Source organism: Lithobates pipiens, unplaced genomic scaffold (assembly GCF_037356315.1).
Source record: "Lithobates pipiens isolate NorthernLeopardFrog02 unplaced genomic scaffold, aLitPip1_a1.2 Scaffold_24, whole genome shotgun sequence".
Lineage (NCBI taxonomy): Eukaryota > Metazoa > Chordata > Amphibia > Anura > Ranidae > Lithobates > Lithobates pipiens.
In genome coordinates, this window is record NW_027507786.1 from 9,231,663 (window position 1) to 9,248,077 (window position 16,415).

Sequence of the window (16,415 nt, forward strand, 5' to 3'; positions counted from 1 at the left end):
AAAATAAGGGTCCCCAGAGAGCCTCCCCCTTGCATCAGGGTCCCCAGAGAACCTCCCCTCCCCTTGGGGACCCCTGCAGAGATTTGGGGCTATGGGCCCCAGATTCGGGGCTATAGCTCCAAAAGCCACCCCCTAGCGACGCCACTGCTGCAGATGATCTCCCATCCACACTGGACTGTAGTATAGTCCGGGTATGCTTTGTTCTCTGAACAAAGCAGAGTAAGGATTCACCAAAAATGGTAAAAACAGGAGTCTTTGAGTCGTTGTGGTCGAGAGCAACGTTCATGATCTCAAGGTTCCTGTCTCTAACTGAAGAAAGCTTGCAGAGACAGGGGGAGGAAGATCGTACACGCTGCCCCCACCCAGACACGCCCATAAGACTCCCCTAGTCATTATTCATTGGTTGTTGTATAAACTCATCCTGTTGGAAGGATTTCCTGTGTTGACATTCATATCCGGTGAGGTCATTTCCTATGAAGGAAGCGATTGGCTGTTGGGGCCATGACTTCCTGTTTATGATTGCTTTTGTTGTTTTTGAATAAAAGTGCTGGGTGGGGGAGTGGTGTTGAGATGAGGACGTAAGCTGTGGTCATGTCTGTTTACTTGGGGATATGCGGGAAATAGAGTGATAGTTAATATGCATTATACCATTAGAGGAAATGGGCGCTTATTAGCCCAATAGCATATAGTGGAGTTTTCTGTGACACATTGTTCTAGACCCCAAGTGTCAGTGTTTCATTGTTCTGGGACCCCTAAATGTCAGTGTGTCATTGTTCTGAGACCACCAAGTCACAATGTGTCATTGTTTTGGCTCTGGACCCCAAGGGGCAGTGTGTAATTGTTCTGGGACCCCTAAATGTCAGTTCGTTATTGTTCTGGACCCCCAACTGTTAGAGTGTCATTGTTCTGAACCCCAAAGTATGAGTGTGTAATTGTTCTGGACCCCCAAGTGTCAGTGTGTAATTTTTCTGGACCCCCAAGTGTCAGTGTGTCATTGTTCTAGACCCCAAGTGTCAGTGTGTCATTGTTCTGGGACCTCTAAATGTCAGTTTGTCATTGTTCTGAGACTCCCAAGTCACAATGTGTCATTGTTTTGTATCTGGACTCCAAGGGGCAGTGTGTAATTGTTCTGAGAAACCTAAATGTCAGTGTGTCATTGTTCTGGACCTCCAATTGTTAGAGTGTCATTGTTCTGAACCCCAAAGTATCAGTGTGTAATTGTTCTGGGACCCCCAAGTGTCAGTGTGTCATTCTTCTGGATCCTGAGTTTCAGTGTGTCATTATTCTGAGACCTCCAAGTGTCAGTGTGTCATTGTTCTGGACTCCCAAGTGTCAGTGTGTCATTGCTCTGGTCCCCCAAGTGTCAGCGTGCCATTGTTCTAGACCCCAAGTGTCAGTGTATTATTGTTCTGGGACCCCCAAGTGTCAGTGTGTCATTCTTCTGGATCCTGAGTTTCAGTGTGTCATTATTCTGAGACCTCCAAGTGTCAGTGTGTCATTGTTCTGGACCCCCAAGTGTCAGTGTGTCATTGTTCTTGACCCCCAAGTGTCAGCGTGCCATTGTTCTAGACCCCAAGTGTCAGTGTATTATTGTTCTGGACCCCCAAGTGTCAGTGTGTCATTGTTCTGGGACCCCCAAGTGTCAGTGTGTCATTGTTCTGGGATCCCCAAGTGTCAGTGTGTCATTGTTCTGGAACCCCAAGTGTCAGTGTATCATTGTTCTGGGACACCCAAGTGTTAGTGTGTCATTGTTCTGGAACCCCAGGTGTCAGCGTGCCATTGTTCTAGACCCCAAGTGTCAGTGTATTATTGTTCTGGGACCCCCAAGTGTCAGTGTGTCATTCTTCTGGATCCTGAGTTTCAGTGTGTCATTATTCTGAGACCTCCAAGTGTCAGTGTGTCATTGTTCTGGACTCCTAAGTGTCAGTGTGTCATTGCTCTGGACCACCAAGTGTCAGTGTGTCATTGCTCTGGACCCCCAAGTGTCAGTGTGTCATTGTTCTTGACCCCCAAGTGTCAGCGTGTCATTGTTCTAGACCCCAAGTGTCAGTGTATTATTGTTCTGGACCCCCAAGTGTCAGTGTGTCATTGTTCTGGGACCCCCCAAGTGTCAGTGTGTCATTGTTCTGGGATCCCCAAGTGTCAGTGTGTCATTGTTCTGGAACCCCAAGTGTCAGTGTATCATTGTTCTGGAACCCCAAGTGTCAGTGTGTCATTGTTCTGAGATCCCCAAGTCACAGTGTGTCATTGTTTTGGGACCCCTAAATGTCAGTTTGTCATTGTTCTGAACGCCAAAGTATCAACGTGTAATTTTTTCTGGGGCCCCCAAGTGTCAGTGTGTCATTATTCTGAGACCCCCAAGTGTCAGTGTGTCATTGTTCTGGACCCCCAAGTGTCAGTGTGTCTCTGTTCTAGACCCAGGTGTCAGTGTGTCATTATTCTGAGACCCCCAAGTGTCAGTGTGTCATTGTTCTGGGACCCCCAAGTGTCAGTGTGTCATTGTTCTGGACCCCCAAGTGTCAGTGTGTCATTGTTCTGGGACCCCCAAGTGTCAGTGTGTCATTGTTCTGGGACCCCCAAGTGTCAGAGTGTCATTGTTCTGGAACCCCAAAGTGTCAGTGTGTAATTTTTCTGAGGCCCCTAAATGTCAGTTTGTCATTGTTATGGACCCCCAAGTGTTAGCGTGTCATTGTTCTAGGACCCCAAAGTATCAACCCCCAAGTGTCAGTGTGTAATTTTTCTCGAACCCCCAATTGTCGGTGTGTCATTGTTTTGGAACCCAAAGTGTCAGTGTGTCATTGCTCTAAGACCCCCCCCCCCCCAAGTGTCAGTGTGCCATGTTTTGGATCTGGGCCCCCAAGTGTCAGTGTGTCATTGTTCTGGGGCCCCCTAGTGTCAGTGTGTCATTGTTCTGGGGCCCCCAAGTGTCAGTGTGTCATTGTTCTGGGGCCCCCTAGTGTCATTGTTTCACTGTTCTGGACCCCCAGGTTTCAATGTGTCATTATTCTTGGACCCCCAAGTGTCAGACAACACATTGTATAGGATGGATTCCAGTGATTGCTCTGGTTGTTGCACTTTGCACCTTCCATGGTTTTATGGAGAAAACTGTAACTGTCGCTCTTTCATTACTCTGTACATTTTGGTTTCTTGGTAACGCAAATCATCTCCAAAATGAATGATATATACACAGAGACGTATTGCTAACACACAACAATCCGTTCCCTTGTAAGGCAAAATAAGCCACAATAAAAAAAAAAAGTAATCTATTTTAATCCGTCTCTTGGCTCAGGTCCCTGCCAGCCCTCCGACTGCTGAACTCAGAGGAGAAATTGGCAGAATCTTTAGGGCGTAATTTCAAAGTGGTTCTAAGTGATACTTCTGATAAACTCCCATTTGTTTTGTTGTCAGTTACCCTCAACGCCCACTTTGTAATCAAAACAGTGTGTTCCGTAGCAGCCGTTTATCCTTTGGGTTGGAAAGAAGTTGTTGGACCAAACCTGTTTAGACTGTGGATTCTTATGTTTAACATCTGGAAAATACCTCCAAGAAAATATGTCCTCCGCAAGGAAAACCTTATCGCTAGACATTATGGTCTTCATTCCGCTATAGGGATTGTTAATTATCACTAGAGGGATCACCAGAAGGAGGAAGGAGGTCTTTATTCCTCTATATATATCAGGGGCGGATCCAGAGTCTAGTCTCTGGAGGGGCACTTCTATAAAATATGTTTTTTTTGGGGGAAATTTATATGGGAAATGGCTGGTATTGGCACTTCAATCATTACGGCACCATGGCTGTTATGGTGTCAGGATGATTGAAGCGCATTATTTCTATTAATACATTGTAATATAAAATTAAATGGTTCAACTCACCATAATGCAGAATCAATGGGAGCCCTGAGGGTGTCTTTCGCCATGTTGCCTGCCACCAAACGCGGATTGTCACTGGCACCCGCGGAACCGGCCGCGCTGGCCATATTCTCGGAGGGGGCAATTGCCCCGTTGCCCCCCCCCCTGGATCCGCCGCTGATATATATATATATATATAGAGGGGTCACCAGCAGGAAGAAGGAGGTCCTAATTCGTCTTTATAGATCTTTATATCACTAGAGGAGTCACCAGCAGGAGAAAGGAGCTCCTGATCCCTCTATATAGATCTTTATATCATTAGAGGGATCATCAGAAGGAGGAAGGAGGTCTAGATTCCTCTATATATATGTCATTATATCACTAGAGGGGTCACCAGTAGTGATGGACGAACTTCCGACGGGACGTTTCGCGAACGCGAAACGCGAACGGACACAAACGTTCGCGAAAACGACCGTTCGCCGCGGGCTCCATTGACTTCAATGGGAGGCGAATTTCGCAAACCTTTAGGTCGAATTTGCGGCCACGGGGTAATTATTAGGGGGTAGCACGTAGTCCCACCACCTGGACAATAGCATAATACATGTATGAGGTGAATTTGGGATCGATAACTACAAGCATTTTTTTTTTATTTGGGAAATTGTTCTGACAATTCAGGACTATGGAGCTAATGAAGGCAATGGAGGAGAGGGAAGGTCAGGGACCAGGGTAGGCAAACAAGAGGGTGCAGGAGATACAGAGCACTGACAGCAGCACCGTAATACAGAGCACTGACATCAGCACCGTGACATACAGCGCTGACAGCAGCTCCGTGACATACAGCGCTGACAGCAGCTCCGTGACATACAGCGCTGACAGCAGCTCCGTGACATACAGCGCTGACAGCAGCTCCGTGACATACAGCGCTGACAGCAGCTCCGTGACATACAGCGCTGACAGCAGCACCGTGACATACAGCGCTGACAGCAGCTCCGTGACATACAGCGCTGACAGCAGCTCCGTGACATACAGCGCTGACAGCAGCTCCGTGACATACAGCGCTGACAGCAGCTCCGTGACATACAGCGCTGACAGCAGCTCCGTGACATACAGCGCTGACAGCAGCACCGTGACATACAGCGCTGACAGCAGCTCCGTGACATACAGCGCTGACAGCAGCTCCGTGACATACAGCGCTGACAGCAGCTCCGTGACATACAGCGCTGACAGCAGCTCCGTGACATACAGCGCTGACAGCAGCTCCGTGACATACAGCGCTGACAGCAGCTCCGTGACATACAGCGCTGACAGCAGCTCCGTGACATACAGCGCTGACAGCAGCTCCGTGACATACAGCGCTGACAGCAGCTCCGTGACATACAGCGCTGACAGCAGCTCCGTGACATACAGCGCTGACAGCAGCACCGTAAGCAGCCCCAGGAGGAAGTCAGCACAGCACAGGGATGGTGTGATCCCCTCATAATAAGAACCCCCAGGAGGAAGTCAGCACAGCACAGGGATGGTGGGAGCCCCTCATAATAAGAACACCCAGGAGGAAGTCAGCACAGCACAGGGATGGTGGGAACCCCTCATAATAAGCAGCCCCAGTAGAAATATGACACCGCTCAACCTCTTCAAAGAGGAGGGTAGGGGCATATAGTACGGTGTGCTTTTTTGGGTCAGGGAAGTGAGCCAAATGAATTAAGAAGGTCTGTGTGCTTGATTCCAAAAATTGTTTATAGACATATACATGGTCTACTGATCACATGTGTTGAATTCCTCCGAGATCCATGCCTCATTCATTTTTAGAAATGTGAGGTAGTTAACACTGTGGTGAGCTAGGCGAGTACGCTTATCGGTCACAATCCCCCCTGCTGCGCTGAACGTCCTTTCGGACAGGACACTGGATGAGGGGCAAGCCAACAGTTCGATTGCAAATTGGGCAAGCTCTGGCCAGAGGTCAAGCCTGCCCACCCAGTAGTCTAGGGGTTCATCACTCCTCAGAGCGTCCACATCGGCCGTTAACCCAATGTAGTCGGACACCTGACGGTCTAGGCGTTCCCTGATGCTGGATCCGGATGACACCTGTCGATGGGTCGGCTGAAAGAATGACCTCATATCCGAAGTCACCAACACATCTTCAAACCGGCCTCTTCTTGCAGGCGCTGTTGGATTGGTACCCGCAAATCCTTCTCTGGGAGTGGGAATTGCTCCTCTGCCAGCGCACGCAAAAGCAGAATGCAGCATTTCTCGAAGCAAGGCCTGGAAGTGCTGCATTCTGACAGCCCTCTGCGACGGCGGTAACATTTCCGCCATTTTGTGTTTGTACCGGGGGTCTAAGTACGTTGCCACCCAGTACTGGTCCTTGACCCTCATGCTTTTTATACGGGGGTCCCTATTAAAACACTGGAGCATGAAGGCCCCCATTTGCACTAAAGTGGAAGCGGTGTGGTGGCCTGGCTCCTGCTCATCATCCAGGATAATGTCGTCCTCTTCATTCTCCTCTCCCCATCCTCGCACAACAGGGATCCCAGAAAGGTTTAAAGCATGCTCTTCTTGCTCCTGCTCATCCGCCCCGGCACCATCCTCCTCTGACTCCTCATCAGACTCCTGTTGTTGACTTGTCTCAGATAGAGTAGCCCCCCCTGGGAATTCATCCAGCATTGCGACTTCCTCATCTTCCCGCTCCTGCTCCTCCACAGCCTGATCAATGACACGACGCAATGCACGCTCCAGAAAGAAGGCATAAGGTACCATGTCACTGATGGCGCCATGGCTGCGACTGACCAGTTTGGTGATCTCCTCAAATGGCCGCAGAAGTCTGCATGTGTCGCGCATGAGCAGCCACTGGCGCGGTGAAAAAAAACCCAGCTCCCCAGAACCGTTTCTTTCGCAGAGTTCATACAGGTAGACGTTAACTGCACGTTTCTGCTGGAGCAGCCTATCAAGCATATAGAAGGTTGAGTTCCATCGCGTCGGGCAATCGCAAATAAGACGTCTGACCGGCAGATGGTGTCGCCGCTGAATGTCAGCAAGGCGAGCCATGGCCGTGTAAGATCTTCTGAAATGGGCCGAGATTTTCCTTGCCTGCCGCAAGATGTCCTGGACCCCAGGGTATTTGACAAGGAATCGCTGCACGACCAAGTTTAAGACGTGTGCCATGCACGGCACGTGCGTGATTTTGCCCTGTTTCAATGCGCTAAGCAGATTGGCACCGTTGTCACACACCACTTTACCAACTGTCAAATTGAGCGGTGTTAGCCACTCATCTGCCTGTGAACGCAAAGCTGAAAGGAGTGCCGGGCCAGTGTGGCTCTTTGCTTCCAGGCACAACAGACGCAGCACGGCATGGCAACGTCTCACCTGGCATGTGGAATAGGTTCTGGGGAGCTTGGGCGGTGCAGTGGAAGAGACGCTAGCAGCGGAAAAGGAGGAGGCAGCTGAGGAGGAGAGGGAGGAGGATGGAGTAGGAGGAGGAGAAGAAGAGTCAGGCCTGCATGCAATCCGTGGCGGTAAAACCAAATCTACACGGGTGCCACGGGTTACATGCTTGACGGCCGTCAGAAGGTTCACCCAGTGGGCAGTAAAACTGATATACCTTCCCTGCCCGTGTTTGCTAGACCACGTGTCTGTGGTCAGATGTATCTTGGCACCGACACTGTGTGCCAGAGATACATTCACTTGCCGCTGAACATGGCCATATAGCTCTGGGATGCCCTTCTCTGAGAAATACTTCCTTCCTGGGACCTTCCATTGTGGTGTTCCAATGGCCACAAATTTGCGAAAGGCCTCCGAGTCCACCAGTTTATATGGCAGTAGTTGGCGGGCTATGAGTTCTGACAAGCCAGCCGCCAACCGTTGGGCAAGAGGGTTATCCGGCGTCATCATTTTTTTACGCTCAAACATTAGGCCCACGGAAGCCTGCCTTTTTGCAGAAAAATGTGAGCTTGGCGTGATGGAAGGTGGAGTGGAGGACAATTGTGAGGAGAGAGGAGAAGGAGAAGTAGAAGACGAGGCTGGACGGTGAGAGCCTGCAGTGTGGCTTTGTGTGTTCCGTTGCTCCCACTGGGCTCGGTGATGGCTGCTCATGTGCCTTCTTAAGGCGGTCGTCCCTAGGTGAGTATTGGGCTTACCGCGACTAACGCGTTGACTGCAAAGATTGCAGATGGCAACGCTATTGTCAGCAGCGGACACGTTAAAAAAAGCCCACACTGCGGAGCCATGTGCCGGTGTCCTGGGAGCGCCAGATGTGACCGTACATGGTCGATGACTCGCTCCTGATACATTTGCAGTCTGCTTTGTCCCTGCTGTGCAATGTAAGTCATTGCTGCTTCTCCTCCCTATCTGCTGGTCCATATCTCCCTCTGAACTCCCCTCCTCTTCCTCTCTTGTGGGCACCCACGTGACATCACTAGACACGTCATCATCAACGTCACCTTCCCCACCGCTATAAGTAGAGTAGGCAGCAACACCGGGGACCAACCTCCTCCTTGGGCTGATCTGGGTACTGGCGTCAGACTGCTGAGTAGCGCTTGTTGCTACCTCCTCTTCCTGATCCAATACCAAGAGTGGCTGCGCATCAGAAATGTCCTCTTGATATGGATCGGAAAATAATTCCAGTGACTCAAGCGGAAGGTATGTGGTGGTGGTGGTGGTGGTCGTGTTGTTGGTGGTAGTGTCTTTGGGGGTGCACATAGCAGAGAGTGAAGAAGAGGGTGCAGATCGAGAGGATGAGGAGGGTGCAGAAGAGTAAGGCTGAGCGAGCCACTCAACCAAGTCTGGTGCATCCTTTAAAGTAATTGAACGCACCTTCTGCAACTTCCCACTTTGGCTCAAGCCTGTTGCTCCTGCCCTACCCCTACCACCCCTGCGGAAGGGCCTGCCTCTTCCTCTGCATGTCATTTTTTAAATGACCCTGTGACAAAACTCTTAGTCCCTATACCGCTGAAGGACTGCTGCAGTATAGGTGAGCGGTCAGCAGTGGTGCACGTCAACCCTATCTATTGTGGACCTATAGCGGTCCTTACAGAACAGCAGACTGTACCGCACTCAAGCCTATGTACCGTAGCACCCTATACCAAGTTACCAGTCCTTATAAGAACTTTTGTGGACCAAGCAGGTTGTGTATTAGTGTTTAGCAGACTGTACGTCAGTCCCTATACCGCTGAAGGACTGCTGCAGTATAGGGCAGCGGTCAGCAGTGGTGCACGTCAACCCTATCTATTGTGGACCGATAGCGGTCCTTACAGAACAGCAGACTGTACCGCACTCAAGCCTATGTACCGTAGCACCCTATACCAAGTTACCAGTCCTTATAAGAACTTTTGTGGACCAAGCAGGTTGTGTGTTAGTGTTTAGCAGACTGTGCGTCAGTCCCTATACCGCTGAAGGACTGCTGCAGTATAGGGCAGCGGTCAGCAGTAGTGCACGGCAACCCTATGTATTGTGGACCGATAGCGGTCCTTACAGAACAGCAGACTGTAACGCACTCAGGCCTATGTACCGTAGCACCCTATACCAAGTTACCAGTCCTTATAAGAACTTTTGTGGACCAAGCAGGTTGTGTGTTAGTGATTAGCAGACTGTACGTCAGTCCCTATACCAATGAAGGACTGCTGCAGTATAGGGCAGCGGTCAGCAGTAGTGCACGGCAACCCTATGTATTGTGGACCGATAGCGGTCCTTACAGAACAGCAGACTGTAACGCACTCAGGCCTATGTACCGTAGCACCCTATACCAAGTTACCAGTCCTTATAAAAACTTTTGTGGACCAAGCAGGTTGTGTGTTAGTGTTTAGCAGACTGTGCGTCAGTCCCTATACCGCTGAAGGACTGCTGCAGTATAGGGCAGCGGTCAGCAGTGGTGCACGTCAACCCTATCTATTGTGGACCGATAGCGGTCCTTACAGAACAGCAGACTGTACCGCACTCAAGCCTATGTACCGTAGCACCCTATACCAAGTTACCAGTCCTTATAAGAACTTTTGTGGAACAAGCAGGTTGTGTGTTAGTGATTAGCAGACTGTACGTCAGTCCCTATACCAATGAAGGACTGCTGCAGTATAGGGCAGCGGTCAGCAGTAGTGCACGGCAACCCTATGTATTGTGGACCGATAGCGGTCCTTACAGAACAGCAGACTGTACTGCACTCAGGCCTATGTACCGTAGCACCCTATACCAAGTTACCAGTCCTTATAAAAACTTTTGTGGACCAAGCAGGTTGTGTGTTAGTGTTTAGCAGACTGTGCGTCAGTCCCTATACCGCTGAAGGACTGCTGCAGTATAGGGCAGCGGTCAGCAGTAGTGCACGGCAACCCTATGTATTGTGGACCGATAGCGGTCCTTACAGAACAGCAGACTGTACTGCACTCAGGCCTATGTACCGTAGCACCCTATACCAAGTTACCAGTCCTTATAAGAACTTTTGTGGACCAAGCAGGTTGTGTGTTAGTGATTAGCAGACTGTACGTCAGTCCCTATACCAATGAAGGACTGCTGCAGTATAGGGCAGCGGTCAGCAGTAGTGCACGGCAACCCTATGTATTGTGGACCGATAGCGGTCCTTACAGAACAGCAGACTGTAACGCACTCAGGCCTATGTACCGTAGCACCCTATACCAAGTTACCAGTCCTTATAAAAACTTTTGTGGACCAAGCAGGTTGTGTGTTAGTGTTTAGCAGACTGTGCGTCAGTCCCTATACCGCTGAAGGACTGCTGCAGTATAGGGCAGCGGTCAGCAGTAGTGCACGGCAACCCTATGTATTGTGGACCGATAGCGGTCCTTACAGAACAGCAGACCTGTAACGCACTCAGGCCTATGTACCGTAGCACCCTATACCAAGTTACCAGTCCTTATAAGAACTTTTGTGGACCAAGCAGGTTGTGTGTTAGTGATTAGCAGACTGTACGTCAGTCCCTATACCAATGAAGGACTGCTGCAGTATAGGGCAGCGGTCAGCAGTAGTGCACGGCAACCCTATGTATTGTGGACCGATAGCGGTCCTTACAGAACAGCAGACTGTAACGCACTCAGGCCTATGTACCGTAGCACCCTATACCAAGTTACCAGTCCTTATAAGAACTTTTGTGGAACAAGCAGGTTGTGTGTTAGTGATTAGCAGACTGTACGTCAGTCCCTATACCAATGAAGGACTGCTGCAGTATAGGGCAGCGGTCAGCAGTAGTGCACGGCAACCCTATGTATTGTGGACCGATAGCGGTCCTTACAGAACAGCAGACTGTAACGCACTCAGGCCTATGTACCGTAGCACCCTATACCAAGTTACCAGTCCTTATAAGAACTTTTGTGGACCAAGCAGGTTGTGTGTTAGTGATTAGCAGACTGTACGTCAGTCCCTATACCAATGAAGGACTGCTGCAGTATAGGGCAGCGGTCAGCAGTAGTGCACGGCAACCCTATGTATTGTGGACCGATAGCGGTCCTTACAGAACAGCAGACTGTACTGCACTCAGGCCTATGTACCGTAGCACCCTATACCAAGTTACCAGTCCTTATAAAAACTTTTGTGGACCAAGCAGGTTGTGTGTTAGTGTTTAGCAGACTGTGCGTCAGTCCCTATACCGCTGAAGGACTGCTGCAGTATAGGGCAGCGGTCAGCAGTAGTGCACGGCAACCCTATGTATTGTGGACCGATAGCGGTCCTTACAGAACAGCAGACTGTAACGCACTCAGGCCTATGTACCGTAGCACCCTATACCAAGTTACCAGTCCTTATAAGAACTTTTGTGGACCAAGCAGGTTGTGTGTTAGTGATTAGCAGACTGTACGTCAGTCCCTATACCAATGAAGGACTGCTGCAGTATAGGGCAGCGGTCAGCAGTAGTGCACGGCAACCCTATGTATTGTGGACCGATAGCGGTCCTTACAGAACAGCAGACTGTACCGCACCCAAGCCTATGTACCGTAGCACCCTAGACAGACCAAGTTACCAGTCCTGATAAAGAGCTTTGTGGAACAAGTGAGTTGTGAATGATTAGCAGACTGCAGCAGAAGGGCAGCAGTCAAGTATAATATTCTTTCTATATTTGGAAGAAAGAATATTATACGTGTACAAGCCTATTACCGTACCACTGATACCAGTCCTGAAAAGAACCTTTGTGGAACTAATAGTAACAGCAAGTCTTTAAAATTATCCTCACTGCCTGACACACTGCTTCCTGCCTGTCCCTATACAAATTGGCAAAAAAGAGTAGGCTGGAACGATTAGCTGGAACAGCTCTTTTGTGGACCTGATAGTAACAGCTAATGATGATGATGATGATGATGATGAAGAAAGACTAATCTGGCTGAGCTGTCCCTAAAATAGCAGCATACAGCGCTCTGTCCCTTTATCTAAACTGACAAAAGAAACTCAGGCTGCTGACCTAACACCTATACCAGTCCTGAAAAGAACTTTTGTGTACCAAATAGCTAGCGTTTTCTCTGTCCCTACTCCACACAGGATCCTTTCCCTACAGTGACAGAAGAAAGAATGTAAAATGGCCACCGGATCGGGTGTATTTATAGGTTAGGGGGAATGTCCAAGTGTCCATGAGCTGTCATGTCTCAATTGGTTGTCCTGTAACACATGATAAACGTGTCACGAAAGGTTAAAGTTCTTGTATACATTAAACACGTAAGTCCGCCGGGGCGAACGACGGAAAAAGGCGTTCGAACCCGCGGACGGCGAAAGTCGGAAATTCGCCGCGAAACGACCGCCGGGCGAACCGTTCGGCCATCACTAGTCACCAGCAGGAAGAAGGAGCTCCTGATCCCTTTATATAGATCTTTATATCATTAGAGGGGTCACCAGAAGGAGGTCCCGTTTCCTCTATATAGATCTTTATATTACTAGAGGGGTCACCAGCAGGAGGAAGGAGGTCCCGTTTCCTCTATATAGATCTTTATATCACTAGAGGGATCATCAGAAGGAGTAAGGAGGTCCTGATTCCTCTATATATATGTCATTATATCACTAGAGGGGTCACCAGCAGGAAGAAGGAGCTCCTGATTCCTCTGTATCGATCTTTATATCACTAGAGGGATCATCAGAAGGAGGAAGGAGGTCCTGATTCCTCTATATATATGTCATTATATCACTAGAGGGGTCACCAGCAGGAGAAAGGAGCTCCTGATCCCTCTATATAGATCTTTATATCATTAGAGGGATCATCAGAAGGAGGAAGGAGGTTCTGATTCCTCTATATAGATCTTTCTATCACTAGAGGGATCATCAGAAGGAGGAAGGAGGTCTAGATTCCTCTATATATATGTCATTATATCACTAGAGGGGTCACCAGCAGGAGGAAGGAGCTCCTGATCCCTTTATATAGATCTTTATATCATTAGAGGGATCACCAGCAGGAGGAAGGAGGTCCTTATCCCTCTATATCAATCCTTATATCACTAGAGGGATCACCAGCAGTGGGAAGGAGATCCTGATTTCTTTATATAGATTTTTATATCACTAGAGGGATCACCAGCAAGACGTAGGAGGTCCTGCTTCCTCTATATCAGCCTTTCTCAACCTTTTCAACACAGAGGAACCCATGAAATAGTTCTCTGGCCCCGGGGGAATCCCTTGTAAAAATTTGAAATCTACAACTCGTGATACATTAGTGTGATGTGTGATGGTCAGTGGGAAGAATGGTCCTTACACTTGTCGTCATTGGGAAGAATTGGGAAGCTAAAAAGATCAATGGTGTGAGTGGGAACTTATCTGAGAGGCAGTAATTGCCCAATCCTGAAGGAACCCCTAGCAACCTCTGGAGGAACTCTAGGGTTCCACGGAACCCTGGTTGAGAATCACTGCTCTATATAGACCTTTAGTTAGACCTCATTTAGAATACTGTATCCAGTTCTGGAGATCTCTCTTACAAAAAGATATTGATAAGATAGAACAAGCCCAGAGACGGGCAACATAAATGGTGAAAGGTCTGAGGGACGAAACATATCAGGAGAGACTTCTGGAACTCAATATGTACAGTCCACAGGAAGGAAGGGAAAGGGGGAGATATAACTGGAACCTTTAAATGAATGAAGGGTGTTAATGAGGTTCAAGAGGGAAGGCATTTCAGTATGATACTCAGATCAAGAAAACGGGGACATGACCTCAAATTAGCAGGAGGAAAGTTCAAAATGAGCTCTCGCCTCTTTACCACCTGCTTTAACCCATGAACCCTGTACTAGCATGTCGCAACCATGTGCACTGCATTGTGTGCAGTTTGCGGGGCGCTTGCAGAGTGGTCTCATTCACTCTTGGTGGGAGTAGCACCCACTGAAAGCAGTAGGGGGTATAATTCATGGCAGCGGCATTTGTATACCCCCAGCTGCTAAAGGAGAGGTCAGTTGGGGGAGGGGGGGCAGTTAAAGTCTGGCTTAAACACCAGGTTTTACCACCCTCAACCTCTTGTATGAGCCAGTAGTGAACCAGACTCCCTCACAATGGCTGAGGCAGGCGGAGTTGGGAACATAGATACCGCGGCTCAAGACCTTTAGAGATAAAAGATGCCGGCCTGTGATTCTACCTGATGACACCTGCTGAGGTTGGGACGTGTTCTCCGTTTAGTGCAGACATTCTGGGGAAGTAGAACATGCCCGGGCAAACACACAGAGGATATAATTGAAGAAATCGCTATAGAGCGCGGCCGGATTATCACCAGACAGGAATAGCCAATTATGAATGCTGCAAAATCTTGGAGGGAGTCCGTGTTAAGGGTTCCTGGACTCCGGCGCGGTGATGATTTAACAAGGTCTTATTAAAATATTATATTACCGGGACTCATCCTGACACTGCAGAGGAGACCGTGTTCTGTGCATTATGTCCCAACTTAAGTCATGGCTTAAAGGAACATTGCAAGCTGAGGATCATCCAGGGCTTCCAAGATGTAAAGTATTGGAAACCCAAAGGCTGAAATCTCATTATATCTTTATTATGTTCATTTCGAAAGTCATTTTTTTTATTTATTTTTGATAGATAAAAAAAAAAAGCTGTAATTATTAATACATTAAAGTGGTTTTAAAACTCTGAAATGAAAAATGAAGAAAGAATATCCTTCTATAGTGTGTATGTGCCTCAATCCAAAGCACTTCAGTTACAGTTTCCTCTCTCATTCCTCTGCCATCTGCATGAATCACTTATGAAAGTTTGTGCCAACAGCCAGGGGAGGGACAAGGGGTGGGCAGGATGGTCAGCCGCCTAGGGCGCAACAGTAGGGGAGGCCACACTTGCAAGCTCCAGATCCGTGGCTACCAACCAGTGGGCCGCAGCTGTGTGTCGGCTCTGACAGCTGTTGCTGTCACTCCAACATACCTGCTCTCCACCCTGTCCACCTATGACTGACAAAAAACACACTGAGCATGTGCCACAAGAAAGCGAGTGATTGGCCATACTTGGGCAGTGCACACTCCATGCCAACCATGGACAGCCAAAGCAAGGGGGCAAAGAATGGCACAAGGTTGTACACCCGTTTTTCGGCATGTGATAGGAGGGGGGCGCAGTTCTGCATTCTTGCACTGGGTGCTGGATGGACCTGTTCCAGTAATGCCCACACCAAGAGATCCCCCCCCCCCCCCATCCAGCACACAGCAGGCAATCGACAGCCTCAGCTTTGCATGTTTCCCTATGAGACCGTGAAGAGGGAGGTACTTCCATTTCCTACACTCGGGTCTCAGATTACACTCAGCTCCTAGCTCTATGCTGTGCAGTGTGTGACATCAGATCCCCGCCCCCTGTCTTCCAGAACTCAGAAATGCTGTGTAAAATGTGTGCTTTAGAAGGCGGTAAAGGAGAGAGGGCTGCGGAAAAACAGGTACAACTCATGTAGGAGGATTTGTTTCATCTCTGTGTATCACCTGACTGGGTATATGTAACAGTTCACAGCCACTGTAAATGTATTTTGTAAATTAGAGCAGTGTACATACCTGAATTTGACTTGGTATCAGCCTCCTGCACAGCAGAGCTCAGACTCAGGGAGGGAGAAGCAGCACAAGCAACCAATCAGTTATGTTGCAGTACAGGAAGCATACTTATTGCAGGAGAGAGCAGAATGACATAGAGACAAGCTCATCAGTCTGCTGCCTCTCTTTCACTGTCCATTCCCAGGCTGGCCTTTTTATGGTATAGGGGCACTGAACCTTGTGGTGGTTTTTATTGTGACATTATATGCGGTACGTGGTCCTAGAGGCTGCACACAAACAAAACATGGCGTCCTGCTGGACCCCTCAGAGGAGTTTGCAAAAAATTTGAATAGATGGGAGCGCCCGACTAGTTTGTACAGTCCGTTATAGATTTTTTTTTTTCAACGCGTTTCAGAGGATCAACACTTCCCCTTCATCATGGGTTGTAGAATGGTAACCATTGGGTGGTGGATACCAACCTGGACTGTAAATTGGGACTCAAGTAGGTGTATACAGATCAAGTCGTTGCCTGGAGGAAGATAGCCTATGGTCCCTGATAAAGGGGTGGGGTTTTTGAGCCCCGAAACATGTTGAAAGAGAAAAGCCTTTTATGGAGTGTACAAACTAGTGTGGCAATCCCTTCTTTTCATTCACAGGCCAGGGGGGGGGG

The 16,415-nt window shown here is 48.8% G+C and overlaps 1 protein-coding gene across 11 annotated transcripts in view; it reads left to right on the top strand.

Moving 5' to 3' along the window:
* Positions 1–16,415, top strand: part of MICAL2 (microtubule associated monooxygenase, calponin and LIM domain containing 2) — a 392,610-nt gene that overhangs the window by 292,001 nt on the left and 84,194 nt on the right. The window lies entirely within an intron of this gene.